The sequence below is a fragment of the Myodes glareolus genome, chromosome 5 (assembly GCF_982192425.1).
Source record: "Myodes glareolus chromosome 5, mMyoGla1.1, whole genome shotgun sequence".
NCBI lineage: Eukaryota > Metazoa > Chordata > Mammalia > Rodentia > Cricetidae > Myodes > Myodes glareolus.
The window spans coordinates 13798817-13818033 of record NC_142030.1 but is presented as its reverse complement, the minus strand read 5'-3'; the positions used below and the strand labels follow the sequence as shown (position 1 = coordinate 13818033).

Sequence of the window (19217 nt, the reverse complement as noted above, 5' to 3'; positions counted from 1 at the left end):
CTCTCTCTGTACCTCCTGTAGTGCACAGCAGGGATTCTGTTTATGTTAATTAGTTGGATGGATTAGTGGCCCTGAGAGCAGCTACCACATACTGCCATGTTAATGATTTCCATAATTCATGAGGCAAAAAGCTCACCACGAAGCATGAGAGCGAGACACGTGGTGGAGCCCAAAGAGTCCCAGGGCAGGCTAGACATGCTTTGTTAGGAGAGCATCTCTCACTGCCCAGTGGGTGAGCATTGTAACGGATGCACTGGTACTCTGGCATCCCACCTCGCCTGCATTCAAATCGGCCAGGAAGCTGAAGAAAATAGGCTGCCTCGTCCCACTCCATGGTTTCTGGTTTAGTTGGTCTGGAGCCCAGCTTAGGCCTTGGGTTGTTAGCAGCTTCCTGGGTGACTCTAATGGGCAGTCAGGCTGTGAGCCCCTCAATTGGGAGGGAAGCCACGCTTTGGCAAAGCAGGTGGGCAGACATTTCCACTCTCCGGGTCCCCAGGGTATGATTTAGAGAGCCCCAATTTTCTAAATGGCACTAGAATAAAAGCAATAATTTGCCAACGGGTGCCCAAGTAGATTGAAGGCGTTGGGCTCCTAACTTCCAAGTGATGGCAGCCCCACAGGGTGACTCATCTCAAGTAGTTCACGGATAACTTTTTTTTTTCTCGGTACACACTTTGTTTGTGGATGTTCCCTTTTCCAAGATGTGGCAAGAGTTAAAAATTCTGCTTTACAGATTCTGAAATGCTCACCCTTCTAGGCCCTCATTCCAGCCCTCTTCCAAATCGCTGAAGGAGCAGGAAACATTTATGAGCTGTGTTTCTAGGTCACAAAATGGGCCAGCGTAACCAAATCTAATGACCTCTTGTTCTCAGCAGCACTGCCCCCCCACCCCGGTAAACCCAGCAGCATTTCTATCTAGGCAGGAGCCTAGATAGAGAGAACCCTTGGCTACAGATGGAAATTCCGGGGGGCTCCCAGCTTGAGGAAGCCGACTGGCTTGCTCCAGGTGTGCCTTTTCCCCAGGGAGAAGCCACATCTCTGAGCTGCCATGCTGGCTCCCTTTGCAACTTCTGTGCGGCTTGGGATTCTTGAAGTAATTTGGATCCTTGGTCCTCCTCCAGCTCCCAGTTTCATTGGCTCTCATCCCTAAGCTGTCTCTATGGCATAGACAATTATACAACACATGGAGTTTTGTTTGACTGGGATAAGACTCTGCAGTAGACTAGGAAAATGCCCCGGATAAGTTAAATGTGAAATACCAATGCAAAACGCCATTATTACAAGGGGACAAAAAAACCCACACGGTCTCCTTTTTGTATCTGCCAAGCGGTCAAAGCAGTGATGGAATTCTGGACAATGTGCAGCAATTACAGCACAGAGAGGTAGGCGGGGAACACACAGCAAGCACAGCTTCCCTGTGATAGCCTTTTCATGGTGACATCTCTGCCGTTACGATCCGGCGCACCAGCGGAAGGTAGTGCCAGCACCACAGTGTCCTGGTGGGAACCAAATAAAAGAGCCTGTCAGGATAGTTCCTGCTATGGGGACACACAGTTCGGGTCCTCCCAGCGGGATGCATGTGAGATGGCATCTGAGAGACGCTGCAAGATCCTTTAATACTGACCATTGTGGTACCGCATGGGGGTTCCGATAGTGGCCATGCCAGCTGCTAACAGAATGCCAAAAGTAAGGGACACTCAGCTGTTTTCAGCTACTGATAAAGGATGTCAAACATAGATATTCCAGGCCTTGGTGTGGAAGGAGGCCATAAAGTATAAAATAGGTCAGTGTTGTAGTTAGGCGTTGTGTTGTGGCCAAACTTACCTAACAGAAACCACATGAGGGAGGAAAGATTCATTTTGTTCATGGTTCCAGAGGCTTCAGTCCATCGTGGCTGGAAGGACATGGCAGAGCAGCTCTCATCATGGTGGCTAGGAAGTCAAGGCGAGTCCCTGCAGAAAAAGGTTAAGGTAATGTGTAACCTCTAAGGACACGCCCTTAGCAGCCCCACTTTCTCCAACCAGCCTTCCTTTCCACAGCCCTACCTGCTCACCAGTCTCCCCTCATTCTGAATTGGTCAATAGTCCAGCTGATTAGATTAGACACATTGGCTTCTGGAATCACCCTTGTAGGTCTAGCCAGGAGTCTCCCTTACCACTCCTTTAGGTGTCTTTCGGTCCTATCAAAATGAAAATCAAAATTAACCATCACAGTCAGTGAGAAAAAAATAGATGTACAGCGTTCACTGTCTGATGCAGCACACGGCCAGTAGGGTTTTAGTGTCTGCATGACTGACTGACTGACTAACAGAGGAAACAAACTCACTGGTAACCAGACCAGATCTGCTATTGTTTTCTTTCCTTGTTTGCTCCTTGAGGTAGAAATTGAGAACTGGGGCTCATGGGCTTTCCTGGGTCCAGTTCAGACCTGCCCCTGACTCCCCAACCTCAGTAGACCTTACATTTACACACACAGATTAAAGACATTATGTTACGTTTTGGAGACACTTCCTCACCTTCCAGTGTTGCAAAGCATGCTTGGTGCCCTTCACATTTTTATGTCCACGGAATACACCATTAACCACAGGCCCCTGTGCCCCAATCTCTCCCCTGTGTGACCGTACCCCTCAGCTGACTCCTGCCCTCAATGTCCAACTTAGGCTATGGGATTTTGAACCAAAGAGTCCTTTCAGTCCTAAGCGACTGTTGGGAAATTGGTGGCTTGGGAGAAAGCCTTCAGAGGGTGCAGTGGTCCTTAACTGCCCCCTCAGGAACTAGTGGAGTCAGCCAGGGATACCATGACACATTAGACATGTACTGTCTCTCAGTACTGGAGCCAATAAGCATCAGGCCAGGGTAACTGAAAGTTGCTTCTTCTGGAGGGCCCTCTCCTGGGCCTGCAGATGGCTCCCCACTTCCCGTGTCTTGTGGTGGCCTCTCCATTGTGTGCTCTGTGATCTAAAACCCCCTTCTTATAACGCTTATAAAGCTAAGGCCCATGTTAGTGATGTCATAACTTTAATTCCTCTTTAAAGACCCTGTCAGCAAATGCTTGGTACAATTCTGAGGTCCTGGGAGCTAGGACCTCAACATGAGTTTGGGAAGGGTAGGGAATAGTCAATCCATAACACATGTCAGGGAAGAGATGTAGTATGAAAGCAAGCAACCCTCGATGAGAGGGCAAGCGATTGATCTACTGTTGACAGCGTCCCTTGGTGACTAGCCGGTAGCAAGTCCCTGGGCTTTTCTTTTCTAGCATTTGCCCATCATCACAGGGGAGATAAGAAGTGGTCTTATCTTTGTCCGAATGAAAAGTCAACTTACTGTGAGCAGAACTTGTGACGTAAACGAGTTGTCTCAAAGGGGCCTGGCCTCATCCCTCCAGGAAGCCATGCTTCCCATGGGAAGCAGAGTCCAGATCTGTCACCGAAACCTCGGCTATTAGTTGCACACATCATGTAAGGCATGGGTCCTTTATCTTTCTAATTAGCTCTCCTTCCTGCCTGCCCAGAAGACACGGGTCAGAAGCAGATCTATAGAAATGATGCTCACATCGTATAGACGTGATTGCTGAGTGGGGCTGGAGTTGTGCAATTACCCTATTTTTGTTTATAGAGCACTCCTTCCCAGGAGATCGAGGCGTGTTCCTGGCCAGAAGCTGTCACTTGGTAGAAAGCCAGCGTGAGCCATTCTGGGGCTGAAGGAGATAATAAGGATGTCAGACCACTTATGGTTCTCTGCCGGCTGTGCCAAGAGGTAGTTACAGGCACCAGCTTCAGGGAGGCTCGTGTGAGCCCTTTGCCCTCTGCCTAGACTGCAGAGGATACATAGCTTCTTTCCTTTGCTGGAGGAATTGAGGTTGCCCAGATGTGAAAGATGAGCCCATACTGGCTATATTGGCCCATGTGCTTTGCTATAATAAACCACTACAGACTGGTTGGTATTTCCGTTCACATTTCTGGGGGTGGAGAGTCTAAAATCCAGGGATCAGTAGATTGAGAATCTGATGAGAGTGGGCTTCACGGCCCACAGGGAGCTGTCATCCTGATGTGTTTTCATCGTGGAGAAAATGTGCTGGCTGTGGAATGTCCAGTCAGAACGTCTCCACTTTCTTCAGCTCAGCTAATCCTAATCGTTTCTCAAAGACCCACCGTCCAACACCACTGAGCTGGGGCAGTGTCTCCAGCATGTGACCTGGGGGAGCAGTGAGACAAGCAGTCACCACGCCACTGTGGCTCAAGTGATGTTTTTCTCGTGGTGGCTTTCACTAAGTTACCTGGTCTTCTATCTGTCCTGCAGGCATTGTCTACCATGTATAGCTAGACTGTCTAACCTGAGGCAACAATTCTGACGTCAGTGTGGGCTCCTCGTCATGAAAGAGGAAGGATCACCCAGGTCTACACAATACCCCACAGCGAACACTCTTTAGTCCTTTCCATATTTCTGTTTCTGGTTTTATTTGTTGTGAATAACCCAATCATAATTTGTGAGCTTCCATCAGAAGGGAGACTGGAGGCTAGGTAATATGGATTTGTACTACAAACAAATTCTGCCAGGTTACTTTCCCCAAATGGTCAAAGCGCTCCTTATCCTACTTGGTGGTGGCAGAGGGCTTCTGGGAGCAGGACATGGTGGCGTTTAATCCCCCTGCGCTGAGCTGAACTGAACAAGTGCTTAAAGCCCTGCACTTGGCAGGCAGAGGCAGATGGATCTCTGTGAGTTCTAGGACAGCAGAGCGACATGGTATACCCTGTCTCAATGCTCCACGCCCCGCTAAGAGGATATCTGTATCTCTAGGCCAGTATTGCCTTGGCTCAGTGGCCTTGGGGACCCTTGGGCCAGCCTGTCACAAAGGGGCCCATCATCCGCTCCCTATGGAGATGCACAGCTCAGCAGTCAGGATTGTAGCCAGCACTTCTCAACCTCAGGGACACAATGGAGACCTCTAGGGGTTTAAATCCCAGGGCTCCAAATGACTCCAAGACAAAAAGGTGCACTTAATTTTCCCAGGCTGAGCTCAGACAACAGTGTTTTCTAAAGACTCCCTGGGGGCTGCTTGTCCTGCCTGGGTAGGAACTGTGCCAGCATGGACCTCAGTCCTTTTCCCTCCCTCACTCTCTTGCTCCCTCCCTCCTCCCTAGCCCCAGCCTGTCCTGGAAATCAGCAAAAACTTGACTGCACAGCTTCCTCGCAGCAAGCAGCCTTTCCCTGCGCTGTTCTGGGCCTGTAGAAACAACCCTGTCAGGGTTGGCTTTTAATTTCTGCTCCCAAACCTCTTCACAGAACTGAGAACTCGGGCCTGAACACAGCATTTTGAGATGCTGCCAGCTGGCTCTGAGGAGCAAGTTGGCAGAGTTGGACCCCCCACTCCCTAACCTGAGGGCCCCGACTGTACCAGATCAGCACCTCTGCTTGTTGGAGGGGCAGGAGATTTTTATGAGACAATGATCTGGTGTCTACACATCCCATTTGGCCGTGCACTTGGGTGGGGAGAGGGCTCGCCAAGGTTAAGCATGCTAGCAGCCCAGATGAACCACACAGGGAAGTGTGTTAATGAATGTGAATTATGAGGCTGTCCTAGCGGAAGGCCTCCAACCTTGCAGTATATTCGGGTTGTCTGGGGGAAAATAAAAAATCCTGATGACCAAAATTTTACCCAAACCCACAAAGTCAGAATTTCTGAGGATGGGACCTGGCATGAATATTTTTAAAGCTCTCCAAATGATTGCCGTGTGCAGCCATGTTTGCAGAACAACACCCCAGAGGGCCCTTGGCTCTCATGTCTCACCACGGTTACTAACTATGTGGGCCTGGCAAAGGCAGCACCACGTCCTTCCCTGAGTTTCACTGTGCCTACACAGTTTTGAGCTTAGAATCATTTCTGAAGCAATTTGTGCTCTGAAAGATGGGAATTACTGCCTTTTTATTTTATTCAGAGGCAAAAAAATATAGTCTCATTATTTTATACATAGAATTGTTCCCTAGTTCTATAGGACCCTAGTATTCTGTGGCCAGCTAACCCCTCACACAGTGAGGGTTTAAACAGAACAGGTGTGTTCCCCTCAGCTCACCTTGGCTTCCCCACATCAGACCCCAGCACATGCTACTCAGAGTGAAAAAAGGGTGGCCGTAGATGACAGGGTGCCATTCAGGTTGTGGAGAAGGCTACTGTCCATGGACTGGCCAATGTTCACAACTCCTGTGCTTTCCAGGGTGTATCTAAAGTGGGGTGAGGGCTTAGACTGCTATTCAGAGGGCAGTCAGATGGGCCACACCTAGAGAGCTCAGTGGATAGAAAGGGGACAAGGTGGCAGATGGAAGGGTGGATGCTTCCTGGGGCTGTGTATAAGAGTTCTCTAGAAGAACTGAATCTCTCTCTCTCTCTCTCTCTCTCTCTCTCTCTCTCTCTCTCTCACACACACACACACACACACACACACACACACACACACACACACTATTAGATTGCTGTATGATGATGGGGCTGGGTGGTTCAACACTGGCCATCTGCCTGTTGGGAAAGCAGAGAACCTAATCGCTTCTCAGGCCAAGAACCTGGATACCTTAGCAGCCTTGACCTGGTGCGGAAAGCCCACACTCTCCCTGGACAGTCTCTGGTGTGTCAAAGCTCAGATGATGAAAGAGGCTGGAGCTTTGAGGCCAGCATAGGGGCAGCAGTAGTGTTAGATGGATTTACTTGGAAAGAAAAAGGGAGGGAAAGGCAGGGACACACAGTTTTACCCTGGACCTCTTTATATCTGAGCCTCTCATGGGAAGTTTGACACCCACATGGAGGACAGGTCGTCATCCCTCAATTCTGTCTGGAAATACCTTCACAAACACATCAAGAAATGTGTTTTCTAGATGATACCATTGACAGTCACGACCAGCTATTATAGATGAGTCAGCTGACGTCACCCACAGGATACAGCTGGGACTCCTACAAGTCCTTGGAGAAGAGTGAGTGTAGAGCCCCATTGTAACCTAGAAGTGGCAGCTTGGGGGACAAGAGTAGCTCTGTCAAGGACAGTAGAGGGCTGAGCACATTCCTCCCGATCTGATCTCTCCAGCAAGCAAAGGCTCTGAAAGCTGACCAGAGACTTTCTCCAGGGGCTGAGGTCTACAGTGGATGATGGGATATAGGGCTATATGTACTTGAACCCCGAGAGCCGCTCCTAACTTTTGCTCTAAATATCAGGCAGTGTTGAAAGGGTGTAATGATGAAGTTTGGTACGGCTTCACCAGGAGCCCTTGCTCCTTAGCAACAGCCACACCTGCTTCGTGGCTCTCCCCTGCTCCGACTCCCTGTATGTTCAGCACACATTTTTTTTGTTGTTGTTGTTGGATCATTTCATTGTACTGGTGATGGTTTTTCATCTCGACATGTCTTCTCCACAATAACAGAAATATCATGAGCACACTGAAGAAGTTAAATTAAAATGTCACCAAATTATGCCTATTAATTCATAGTCTACTATTTTCCCCGATAATTTTCTTTCTAGTTTGTTTAATTGATGATTCAATCAACCGCACATGGCATCGAGCTGTCCTATTTCCATGGTCTCCTTTAATCTAGAGCAGGACGGGCCTCTTCTTGATGTGCCTTTCCGGCCTGTTCTACCCCAGGCCACAGGCACTGATGGAGAGTGTCTCAGTGCCCCCCCCCCGGGCTTCCACCCTCTGACTGAAGCAGGGTCTTCCCACCCCACCCACCTCCGTCCCTGTGCCCCCCTTTCCTGACTCCCTCTGCCTTCTGAGGCTTCTCAGCAGTCTGTGTCTCTCATCACCTAGTGTCTCAGCACTAAGGCAAGTGGGGTAAGTGGGGTGGTGCCAAGTCCTCCATCTCTTTCCCCCACCTGTATGTTCCTCCTCTCCAGACATTCTCAGGGCCCCTTTTATCCCATGCTAGTGACTGTCATTCTGACTCTCTGGGAGCCAGACCCAGCAACCCCCTGTCTAGAGCATCCCCACCCCCTGCTTCCCTAGCACCTAGCACATCCCTCCTCACCTCCAAACCCCGCCTATCTTTCTGTTGTAAGAGGGGAATCTCTTTGACCTGGTAACCAACCCCTCATGCTCTCTCCCACATATCCCTTCTGTTGTGGGCTGCTGAGTTCGGGGAAGTCATTTACAATCCTTGCCAGCTGCTCCTCCTACTCATCGGGGATCTCTGGCAACTGAGTGGGTCTCCCTCTCATTCTGTTGGAAGTGAAGCTTTAAAGGTCACCAAGTGTTCTAATCACCACAACCAAGGATCTGTCTTTTTTGTTGTTGTTGTCGTTGAATGCTTTTTTGACTTCTTGGGGATGTGACTCTAGCCACCGTGTTCATTTTGGCTCCCCAGGTACAAGGGAATTGGTTTCCTTTCTGACTTGTGTTCATTTAACTTTCAAAGTTCTGTCCTTGCCCCTCACTCCCCAAACATCTCTCTCTCTCTCTCTCTCTCTCTCTCTCTCTCTCTCTCTTTCAGTGCTAACAGTTGCAACTGATGGACTGTGACCTGAGAATTTGTTTTGTTGAACCCTTTTAATATTTTTAAGACTGAAAACTTTGCAGAAAATTCTGAATTTCCAGATTTTTTTTTTTGAGAAAAAAAAAGCAGCGTTGAATTTTACAGTTATCGATTCCTTTTCCCCAAGACAGCAATCAGCTGGGGTTTCTTCAAGGTAGGATGTTTGTCCTTCAGATCACCTCTGTCATGATGCTCTCTATCTGCTCAGCAGACAGGTAATGCACTGTGCATCCCTGGGCTCCAGATCGCATCACTGCACCACCATCTCCAGTCTGCACCCAAATCTCTGCTGCCTGCTCTGCTCTCTCTGCAACTCCAGGGATGTGGTTCTTCACCATTAATGGAGCATCTTAGCCTCCCTACTTCCTGTCCATCAAACTCAGTACCAGGGTGAGGGGTGCCAGGGAACCATACTACACTATGGTTGAGTTTCAGTCCAATTGAGGATAGACAGAGTTTAGAATATGGTATCACGTTCACTTCACTGCATGGAGGGGGGTGGTGGGGAGCTGGCATCTTTGAGTACAAGGGAAAGAGTGGCTTTAGGCTGGTGTTGCCATGGAGGCAGGCTCTGGACCCTTACTGCACAGTCACCTACTGGCTGGGGTGGGACCAGGGGGTGTTGCTTGCTTCGCATGCCCTGGTGTGTATGGAGGATACATGTTGAAGGGCTTACCCGCTTCTTGTTTAAATCCGTGCATCACCTGCCTGTAGGAGTGGAGGGTAATGTATGCATGTAGTAGGAGAGAGGCCAGACCACAGGCGCCCTCCTTATCATTTCCCAGGATGTGGGAAAGCTGGCGGCTGTTGCTTTTTGGAGGTTTGAAATCAGGATTGAAGAGAGGATGAGAAGGCCCTGGGGTCTTCCCTTCGCTCCTAGGCCAGAGCTCACCACTGCCTTACAACTGCGCTCTTCCGCTCACTGGTTGGGTGAGAGCATCTCCCGTGTTGCCGGTGTTTAATTCCATACCTTCTGAACTCTGTGTGCTCTGCATATAACAATCCCTCCCTTTCTAGCCATTGCCAAAAGGGCGCAGGCTCTCATTTCATTCATCCAGATTTTTATAGTCATTTTCTATTTTGTCCCCTGGGTTTGGGTCTGTGCCTTTGTCCTCCTCCTCCATTCTCCCTGCCCAGTGGTATCAGATGCATGCGAACCTTATGTGTAATTTTCTTATCCATAATCCCTAGATTCCAGTTTTGGAAAAGGGCCATCGATAAAGGACCTGCATCTCCTCTAAGACCTTCTGTGACTCCCTGTTTTAAACCTCACTGGTGTCTGCTTGCTTGTAGACACACATTTTCCCACACAGCATTTATTGAGCCCCTGCTGCCTGCCAGCCACACAAAACCCACAGGATGCCATCTCGTCTCCATGATTCCTATTCTTTGCTCAGTTTCTTACCCAATTCTGTTCTCTGGAATGTTTTTCTTGGCTAAAACGTTGCTTTTCAGCTCTTCTGGGGTTCAGATGCAAAGCCTTGTGTGTATGATTTCTGTGCTGCGTCACTGACCTGCACCCCCAGCCTTTGCTGTCCCTTCTTACACAAAGCCTCCTCTCTTCCATCACTGAAGAAATGCTTCTGGCCCTCTCTCTCCTTTGCTGGGGTTTTAAAAGCAGTCGTCCTGTAAGATGACGTCTTGTTTACTGGTTTGATCTCCTGTGTCTGGCTATATTCTCCTTGAAGTCCAAGGCTGCATCTCCTTCAACCTTGCTCCCCACGGTGCTGTGAAGTCCTGGCTCAAATGAGGAGCTTTCTAGGTGCCTGTCTATAAACCTGCATCTTCTTTGAAGTAAAAATTGAGAAAAATCCAGAGACAAAAGTTTTAAAGCACAAATAAATTGAGTATGATCCCAAGTCTTGCTAAATATAGCTGCACAGGGACAAATATGTCATAATTAATTAACTGCACATCGTGAGCCTCCTACAATCTGCTTTAAAACAAAGCACTATTTGATAGTTTTAAGAAAACATTTCTTCACATCTTCCTTCTTCATTTCTGTTACTCTCAGGAACGAGTTGTTTTTTTCTTATTGATTTTTTTTCTTTTTTCTCTTTCTTCTTTTTAATGATGGCAAGAAAACACCTAAAGCCAGAGCTTCGGAAAGAGCCATTTGTTCTTGCCCACTTAGATTGCTCTTCAAACTTGACCTTGGCTTCTCAGCTAACCTTGCATTTCAGAGCTGAGTCTCTAAAGACAACCTTGTTGATGACAGTTTTGTCGAAGGGGATGTCCACAGAGGACCTCATGGGCATGAGGTGATTGCAGTGACAAGCTTTCGCAGAAGGCTTGGCCTTTGGTCTCTTGGCGATCAGACCCATAGTGACTACAGTTATTCTGTAGAGACAGTGATCAATTCCGGCCACCAGAGTGTGGCTATAGGGCTGGATTGAGGTGCCACCGTCATGATGACAGCTTTGCATCCAGAATGGAAATGGACCAGTACCATCATTATTTTTCTGGGTTTCCTGAGCTTGCCCATTTCGACTGCAACCAGCAGGTACACAGCAGACTTTGTTCAGATGCCCACTTTTTGCTCATGCATCCATCACAGTCCTACTGAATTACCATTGTAAAGACTGCTATATGTTATTCCAGGCCCACAGGGCTCTGATGATTGCATCAAGCCTCTTTCTGGTCCTCTAGTGACCTTCATGGTCTTCTCCAGTGACCTTTCTCTCCCAGGCGATGCATGGTTCTGCCTCTCCTCAGCATAAATCCAGGTCAGTTGGACAATGCCCTCACTCTAGCTGAGGGGCTGTCCATTCTCTAGTGAGAAAGCCTCTTTGAAAGCCTCCATTTCAACTCCTTGCATGAATTTGTTAATCACCTTTTCGGAATGAGATCTTTCCCTCACCCCTAGCATGCTCTGTGTGCACAGCATTTCAACTACAGCCCCAGGCACCCAACTTTCTGGACATGGAGGTGATGTTTGGAAATCTGCATTTTGATAATAATGTACCAAAGGACCCACATAGGCAACAGTCCATTAAATAATGTCTGTGGAGGACTCTACAATCATATGGTGCAGTCTCATGATGCTGTGTGGTTATGTTTGTCTTTTCTGTCCATCCTCTAGTCTGTACCTTTCCTAAGGGAAGGGCTAAATCATTAGTTCATCTCCACTGGGGTTCAACCAGCAGGGCATCTTATACAGTAAAAAGGTGAATTATTTAGCAAGTGTTCGTAGAGTAGATGAGCCCTCATATGCATTCCTGCAGGGGGAACTTTTGAGGAGATGAGACTCAAAAGGTCACAGGAGCCTGGCATGTAGCCAAGACCGAGAGGAAATTCATATGGAAAGAGCAGCTTTTAATTCCAGCATTTTGTGAAAGACACGGGCAGTGATCAGACCTCTGTGGAGTCATTTTGCTTCCAGGGTCAAAATATTCCTCTTAGCGTGAACTGTTTCCAGTCTGGGGAAATGCTCATCTTTATATAAGATATTATAAGAATTTTCAGTACCTTATTATTTGGTTGTTTCCTTCTGGCTCCGATGATCAACTGGGTGTTTCTAAAATAGAATGCTTCAGTTCTTCCAGAAACTAGTCCCTGAGGTTGCTCTGGCAACCACCTCGAAAACTCTGGAGTTTTAGCCCAAGTCCCCCAACTTCTCAGGTTCCGGCTGCCATGTTGTTTGCCGGCAGAGCTCTGATTGAAGGACTACCATTGAGTCCCATTAATTATCACACCATGTCACTAAATTGCTTTCAGAAAAGCCCCAGCATTCTGAGCACCCTTGTTACGTGTGCTTTCCTTGACCATACTGGTGTGAGATTCAGACTGAGGCAAATGCCATCTTTTGAGGGCTCAGGACTCATACACATCACCTGGGAGACCTTCCTTGTTCTGGTCATTGATTTAAACTATAATCACCACACACATTACTTCTAGAAAGTGTCCCTGGCTTTATTGAAAATCCAAACAGAGGAAACAACACATGTCTTTTGGGAAGTGTGTATAGTTTTGACTGTCTCTGACAAATTTTTGCACAGATCCTATTTTTGTTGCTGACCTCTGGCCTTGCCTTGATTGTTGGGTGTCCTGTCCACGTTTATGTGATGAGTGCCAGCCCAAGAAGTGATTTATATCATTCTGCGTAGGCTGTAGGCCCAGCAGACCATCCTGACCAAGTCAGTGGGCTATGTGACCTTGGGAACGAGACGTTGCCTTCCCTGAACTTCATCTCCTAGAACATGACGTGGGGGGCATAAAAGCACCTGCTTAATTATACCAAGGAATAGACAACAGAGAAAACCACTCAGCAGCGAAAAGCACTGAATATAATTACTACTATTATTATCAGCATAATACACACTTAACCCAGTTTTATTGAAAGGAATGAAAAGAGCTTTAGTATTTTTTTATTGGTACTGGGTGCTGAATCCAGAGCCCAACACATGCGAAGCCAACACTCTACGGCTGAGCTGTTTCTCCTCCCTTGTGAAATGTTTTTGCTTTGAGACAGGGTCTCACTAAGTAACCCAGGGTGGCCTTGAACTCACTCTAACAGGCCTTCTGGTGGCATTTTATGTCTGTTTGGTTACTTTGGTCTCGCTGGGTTTTGTTCCTCTAATTTAAATGCAATTTTGAAAACTGAGTCTATAGCATATAGACTGCATGATGTGCCTCCTATGAAACCTCAGCCTGACCTGGTCTTCCTGAAGTGAAAGCTCCAGAGACCAGTTGAGAAGTCACATAGAAATCACATGGGCTGCTCTCATCACTGATGTCTTTACTACTTCTGGAGGTGTCTATCGGAAGAATGTCACAAAAGCAGACTTTACCTGGACTCCTTAAATTCCTGAGAATCAGCTTATTAGGGACAAAATTTCCTTGGGCACCAGGGAAGAGAGGAAGCTTGGTGAGAGATTGTGGGGGTTAAATAACCAAGGACAGGTACTGGCAGCTTCTTTTCACCCACTTCCCAAGGTGGGGTGGGCTGGGGTGGGCTGGGGTGCTGCCTGCTTTTCATGCCCTGTTATGTATGGAGGATATGTGCCAAAGGACTTGCCTGTTTCTTGTATACATTTTCAGGGTGTGGTCTCAGGTTGCATAAATTCCTCCTGGCCCAGGACTCTGGCATCTGTGGGTAACTGAAAAACATTCAGAGGAGTTTGCAGATCATAGGATGTCTTGGGCATGATTGATATTCCATGGAGAAGTGATTACTTGGACGTCGGGCCATCCCATGAATCACTTGGTTGATTATTACTGGACACCCACCCTCTGACTGTGACCCCGAGGGCTGTGGGTGCCACAGGAGGTTCGCAGACTGTCGCTAGCTTCTGAATACACTGTTAGCATGCTGACATTTCGCTTGTAAGAGGCTCACGTCAAGTGCAGACCTAGTGTTCACCCCAGTATGATGTCACCTAGACTGTGACAGTGGGCCAGGTAGTCCCAGAGCATGCCTTCACACACTGCAGCTCGTCTTGCATGCATCCAGCAAGGAACTCCCTGGCTCCCATGCACCTTTCCAACCACTGCCTCCCATCAGCCTGTGTCCCAGCATTCCTTGAGAGAGTGTGGGAAGTGGAAGCAACTTTGGTTCCCTGTGGTCTTCGCTTCCTTTGCAGTTTCTGCCTGGTCACATCTTTGTCTTAAGCACAAGGCCTGACACACACCCTCTGTTTCCCTTCTGCCTGTGTGGCTGGTCTTTTCCTGGCGTCTTCCTGCTTTTCTTCCCTTGTTTCTCCAGTACTGGCCACACCGAGGACATAGCCCTGGGCTTGTTCTCAGCCTTCTTGCTCTCCACTCCCCCAGACATCAGCTCTAAGCCCAAGATCTAAGACTTGGTTTTTATGACTCCACCACAGCCTCCAAAGCTCTCTTCTAGAACCGGCTTCTGCATCCCACTGTCCTGTGTGTCTTCCGCGCACCTCAGACCCTGGCCTGTGCTGAGTGCACACATTTCTGTAAAAGGGTTTTTCCTCCTAATGTTGCTCAAGCTTCATGAAGCCAACCAGGCATCTGCCCGGACCAGGCAGCCTTCAGGCTGCTGAGTGAAGTCCTGAATGCTCCTCCCCAGTTCTTCCCTCCACTTCCTCTCTGGGAATCAAGGAAGATATTTTAAACGTCTTCCACTCCATTGGCCTGTGCCCAGCTACCTGTCCTGATCAGTGTTATCTCTTGCCTGAACTGCTATGAATGACAAGTGAGGTCAGAGCATTAATCTTCTCAAGCTTTGATTTTGGGGGCAGCATTTCCAGAGAATACCAACCTCCCAGTCCCCAAGCCCCCAGATCCTCAGCTTCCCAGTCTCCCAGTTCCCCAGCCCACAACCCCCTAGCCTCTTAGTCGCCTAGCCCCTGCCCCAAAACCTTTCAGTCTCCTAGCCTCCCCAGTTCCCTAGCCTCTTAGCCCCAGATCCAAAACTTTCCAGACTCCTAGCCCCCAGCCCCAGCCTCCAAGTTTCTTAGCCTTCCAGTTCCCCAACCCCAACCCTCCAGCCCCCCAACCCTTAAGCCCCCAGTCATTTAACTTCCCAGTCCCCAGGCCCTCAGCACCCATCCTTCCAGTTCCCCAGCCTCCCAGTTCCTCAAACTCCCAGCCCTCCAGGTCCCCAGTTGTTCAGTCTCCCAGCCCCCCAGGCCCCAGTCTCTCAGACTCCTAGTCCCTCAGGTCCCAGCTCCCAGTCTCCCAGCCTCCCATCCCAGCACTGCAACCTCCCAGGTTCCAACCCCCTAGCCCCCAGTCTCCCAGTCCCCTAACCTCCCAGTCCCCAGTCCCCCAGTCCCCCAGTCCCCTAGCCCTCCAGCCCCCCAGTCCCTTAGCCCCCCAGTCCCCCAGCCCCCAGTCCCCTAGCCTTCCAGCCCCCGTCCCCCAGCCTCCCCCCCCAGTCCCCAGCCCTCCAGCCCCCCAGTCCCTTAGCCCCCCAGTCCCCCAGCCCCCTAGCCTTCCAGCCCCCGTCCCCCAGCCCCCCCCCCCCCAGTCCCCAGCCCTCCAGCCCCCCAGTCTCCCAGCCATATATTTCTTCCCCATGAAACCACCTCAAGCATGCTTCCCACACTGGGACATATGCCACACACAGACAAAATAGTGTGCCTGGGTAGCACACAGCTTGCAGACCTGGAGGAACAGTGAATCCTGAGTGAGCGGGTGAGGTGGTGAACCTGTGTCCTGAGCTTTGCTTGGGATCACAGATGGCTTCTATCCTCTGTACTGAGACCTCCAAGACAAGCCAGTATCACTAGTTCCAAGAACGGGGGTGGGGGATGGGGGCAGGTATTGGTGGCTGAGGAAGACATAGAGAGGACAGGCTTTGTAGCAGGATGAAAATCCTGGGAAGGACATAGTTGCCTGAGAACTCTCAAGGGTTGATACCTGTAGGTGAGTGGGGCAGTACAATGACTTCTGGGATTTGAAGAGCATCCTGGGGAGTTAAGAAGGGGATTCTGAGAGTCAAGTTTAAACCTGGGCTGGCCATAATGAGCTGTGGAGCCAGGAGGGAAGTCTCCAGGTAGCCCTCCTCTGCTCTCGCTGTTGATGCCCCAGTGAGAAGTGGAGATGGAAGAGGAGAGGGATGGTTCTTTTCTGAAACACATCAACATGGGTCACTGCTGGCTCCCTTTGGAGTGGCTGTTTCCGCCACAGGTGTGATGCTGGCTTTTAGGGCACTGGCTTATTCACAGGAGCTCCACTGCCATAACCTAGTTACTCCCCAAAGCTCCCCCTCTGAATACGGGCTCATTGGCAGTTAGGATTTCAGTGTGTGGGATTGGAGATGGACACATTCCATCACAGTGGGTTTCCTGACCAATGCCCATGTTAGGCCTTTCTTCTTCCAAGCTGCCACGCTTGTACTGCCTTGCTCTCCATTACATTCTTCTTCGAATGGTATGTTACTCGTGTGCTCAGCTAACCTTCCTGATCTGTAAGGACTTGGGTCATGTGTGTGCCTGGCTTCCTGCTACATCTACGCCAGTGCTTTAGGTGCCCAGAGCTTGGAGTCCCGAGCCAAGGTTCATTGACTCTACTCATATTCTTTCTTGTCCAATGACACATGCCTGGACAGGACCAGCCAGACTAGGGCTACAACAGTCTGTGGCTATAGGACAGACAGACATTAAAGCAGAACCAGGCCTACTGACCCTGAGACTCACCAGCTCAGTCCTGGATTGGCCTCAGGCTTCAGACAGCCGAAAGAGCTGGTAGAATTTTTCACGCTTCTTGACCATGAGAGGTACATTTGGGAAATGACCTAAATATCTCGCTGTCTTCTGCTCCTGGATGGAGAAATGAGCTCTCAGCTACTGTTCCAGGGCCATGCCTGCCTGCCAGACACCTGCTCCCTGTAATGATGATCAAGGACCCCAACCCTCTGGAGCTATGAAATTATAAATTCCCTTGGTCATAGTGTTTTGTCCCAGCAATAGAAAAGTTGCTAAGACAGGGCTCTTAGCCTAGTGTTAGGACCCGATCAATTCCCAAAGGCTCCAAATAGTGGAGTGGGTTGTGGTTCCACCCTCTGGATGCCGTTAACAAGACTCCAGAGACTAAATTCTTGCAAAAATTCAAGGGAACAAACTGTCTTCAAACCAAAGCAGCATAGCTATTGCTGACACCCAAATGATCAGATTCCCCTAAACTCATGGCATTTTTGAGGGTAGGAAGTAGTGGAGGAAGAAGGCGTAGACAACTTGCAAGTCCTGGAAATAGGCTTAGGAGAGAGGGAAGATACATTGGCTTTATTTTTCAGAGAGTTCACTTGCTATTTTTCACAAGGCGGCTGGAATATTTGAGGTGGAAAGTTCTATGGAGATTGTGTAGGTCAAATGGCTCATCTTCTAGGCTCATCATCTGTGACTTACGGAGGCACCGTGTGGCACACACCGCTCTCAGGGCTGCACACCCATTTACGCTAAATACTCACTATACTCACGTGAAACGGACCTGGCCATTATCACAAAGAGGCTACCACCCCTGCTCATTGCAGAAGCAATAGTTACAATATTATTATGTGTTTTCCTCGAAATGTGAACTTACCAAGTCAGACTCCTGGTGAAGCCGGCTCTCACAGTTTACATGCACGTGGCCAGATTTTGAGTCAACATTCAGGAAGGTGCTCAGTCTTGGACCACCTGCTCCACCCAGGCTCTGGGGGGGCACTGGACCCATCTACCTTGTCTTTGCATTTCAGTGAAGGGGAAGAAGGCTTTCCTGGACACAAACCATTAGGTCAGTCCATAAATATTCAATGTCTTGGGTATCTTGGCGTTACCTGAAATTCTAGTTCTTGGGAACCTGAGCTAGCAGAGTTGGAGGTCAGCCTGAGCTATATCCTTGTCTCAAAACAAGACTGAAGGACCAGTCACTGGCTTGGTGGGAGATGGCACCTGGCATGATCAAGGTCCTGGCTTTGATTCCTGGTACTGGGGTAAACAAACAGACAAACAAAGCACTAACTGATGAACAACAGCCGCGTGTGTTTTCCTGTCTCAGATGTCCATTCTCCCTGTTTGTACTCTCTACTCTCTTTTGTTTGTTTTGAGTAAAGTTCTACCAATCTGCTGAATCTAGCAGGTAATCAACACCGTTTAATAGCTATTAAGTGGGACAATCGGCTGCCTTTATTCTAGAAGGGTTCTCCTTTGGAAGGCAATGATGCCATTGAAGGCCAGGCTGGCTTTGTGAAGGCACGAACTTGAAGCATGTGCCCATAATTGCCCTCTTTCAGAAGCCTCATTTGGAGGAAGACTGGGAAGCACTGGGCAGGGAGGGTAGGAACAGGGTTTGACACCTTCTTTCCTCACGCTGGGCTGCTTCCTTTGTGGACTAGGAGGCAGCTGGGAAGAGGGGAGGATGGCAGGTGTGACTTAGTTCACTAGCAAGCTGGAGGCAGGTGCGTCCCAGGAGTCTCACCATCGTCTGCCATGTAGTGTAAATGTAGGTGGAAGAGGAGGCTGGCAAGATAGCTCAGTTTGTCAAGCTGTTTGCCGTATAGGCCTGACAGCCTAAATTCAATCCCCAGAATCCACCTAAAAGTGGAAAAGGAGACGCAATGCCACAAAGATGTTCTCTGACCTCCACATGCATACAGTGGAATGATACATAAATGAACAAAGGAAAGCCGAGGCGGGAGAGAACGGCTTCCTGCCTGTGGTTCTGTCCTGTCATCAAGGATTTTCCTGGTTAGATGCAATAGTTGGACTGATTTCTTGGAAGTCTACTGTGTTTGAGAAGAGGTCAACTGAAGGGTTTTCAGTTTCATCCATGGAGGATTTGTAGGTGAAAACCTGCACAAGGGGGCAGAGTTCCTCTCCGGGACCCAGAAACGCGCGCTTATCTCTCCCATCTCAGTGGAAAGACACCCTTATTCCCATAAGGAAACCAGCCCTGTAAACCTGACTCCAGCTGTCTCCTCCGAGTGCCCAGCTCCGTTTCTCCAGTCACAATTAGAGGTTTTTTTGCTCTTCTTTCCCATCATGCTGTGTTTGGGTGACCTGTTTGTCTCTGGGTTTCCATTTCTCTAAGTGGTAGACAATGTTGTCTTCATAGCCCTGTCCCTGATGGCTTACCATAGTGTGAGCAGGTCAGACTTGGGGATCTTCCACATCAGGACCGAGCTAGCAAAGTCCTTTGTTCCACTGCTTTCTAGAATGTTCCCTTTGGTTCCTGCCCTTCCCTTCACACAAAAACATTTCCTAGTAGTTTCCTCTAGTCTGAACACAATTCCTCTTCCCCTCATCACCAGCTTAGAT

The 19217-nt window shown here is 49.0% G+C and overlaps 1 protein-coding gene and 1 pseudogene across 1 annotated transcript in view; one reads left to right on the top strand and one right to left on the bottom strand.

Annotated features, from left to right (window-relative positions):
• Positions 1-19217, top strand: part of Cnih3 (cornichon family AMPA receptor auxiliary protein 3) — a 95621-nt gene that overhangs the window by 59428 nt on the left and 16976 nt on the right. The gene's annotated exons all lie outside the window — the stretch shown is intronic.
• On the bottom strand, positions 10600-10996 carry LOC125403884 (large ribosomal subunit protein eL27 pseudogene; annotated as a pseudogene).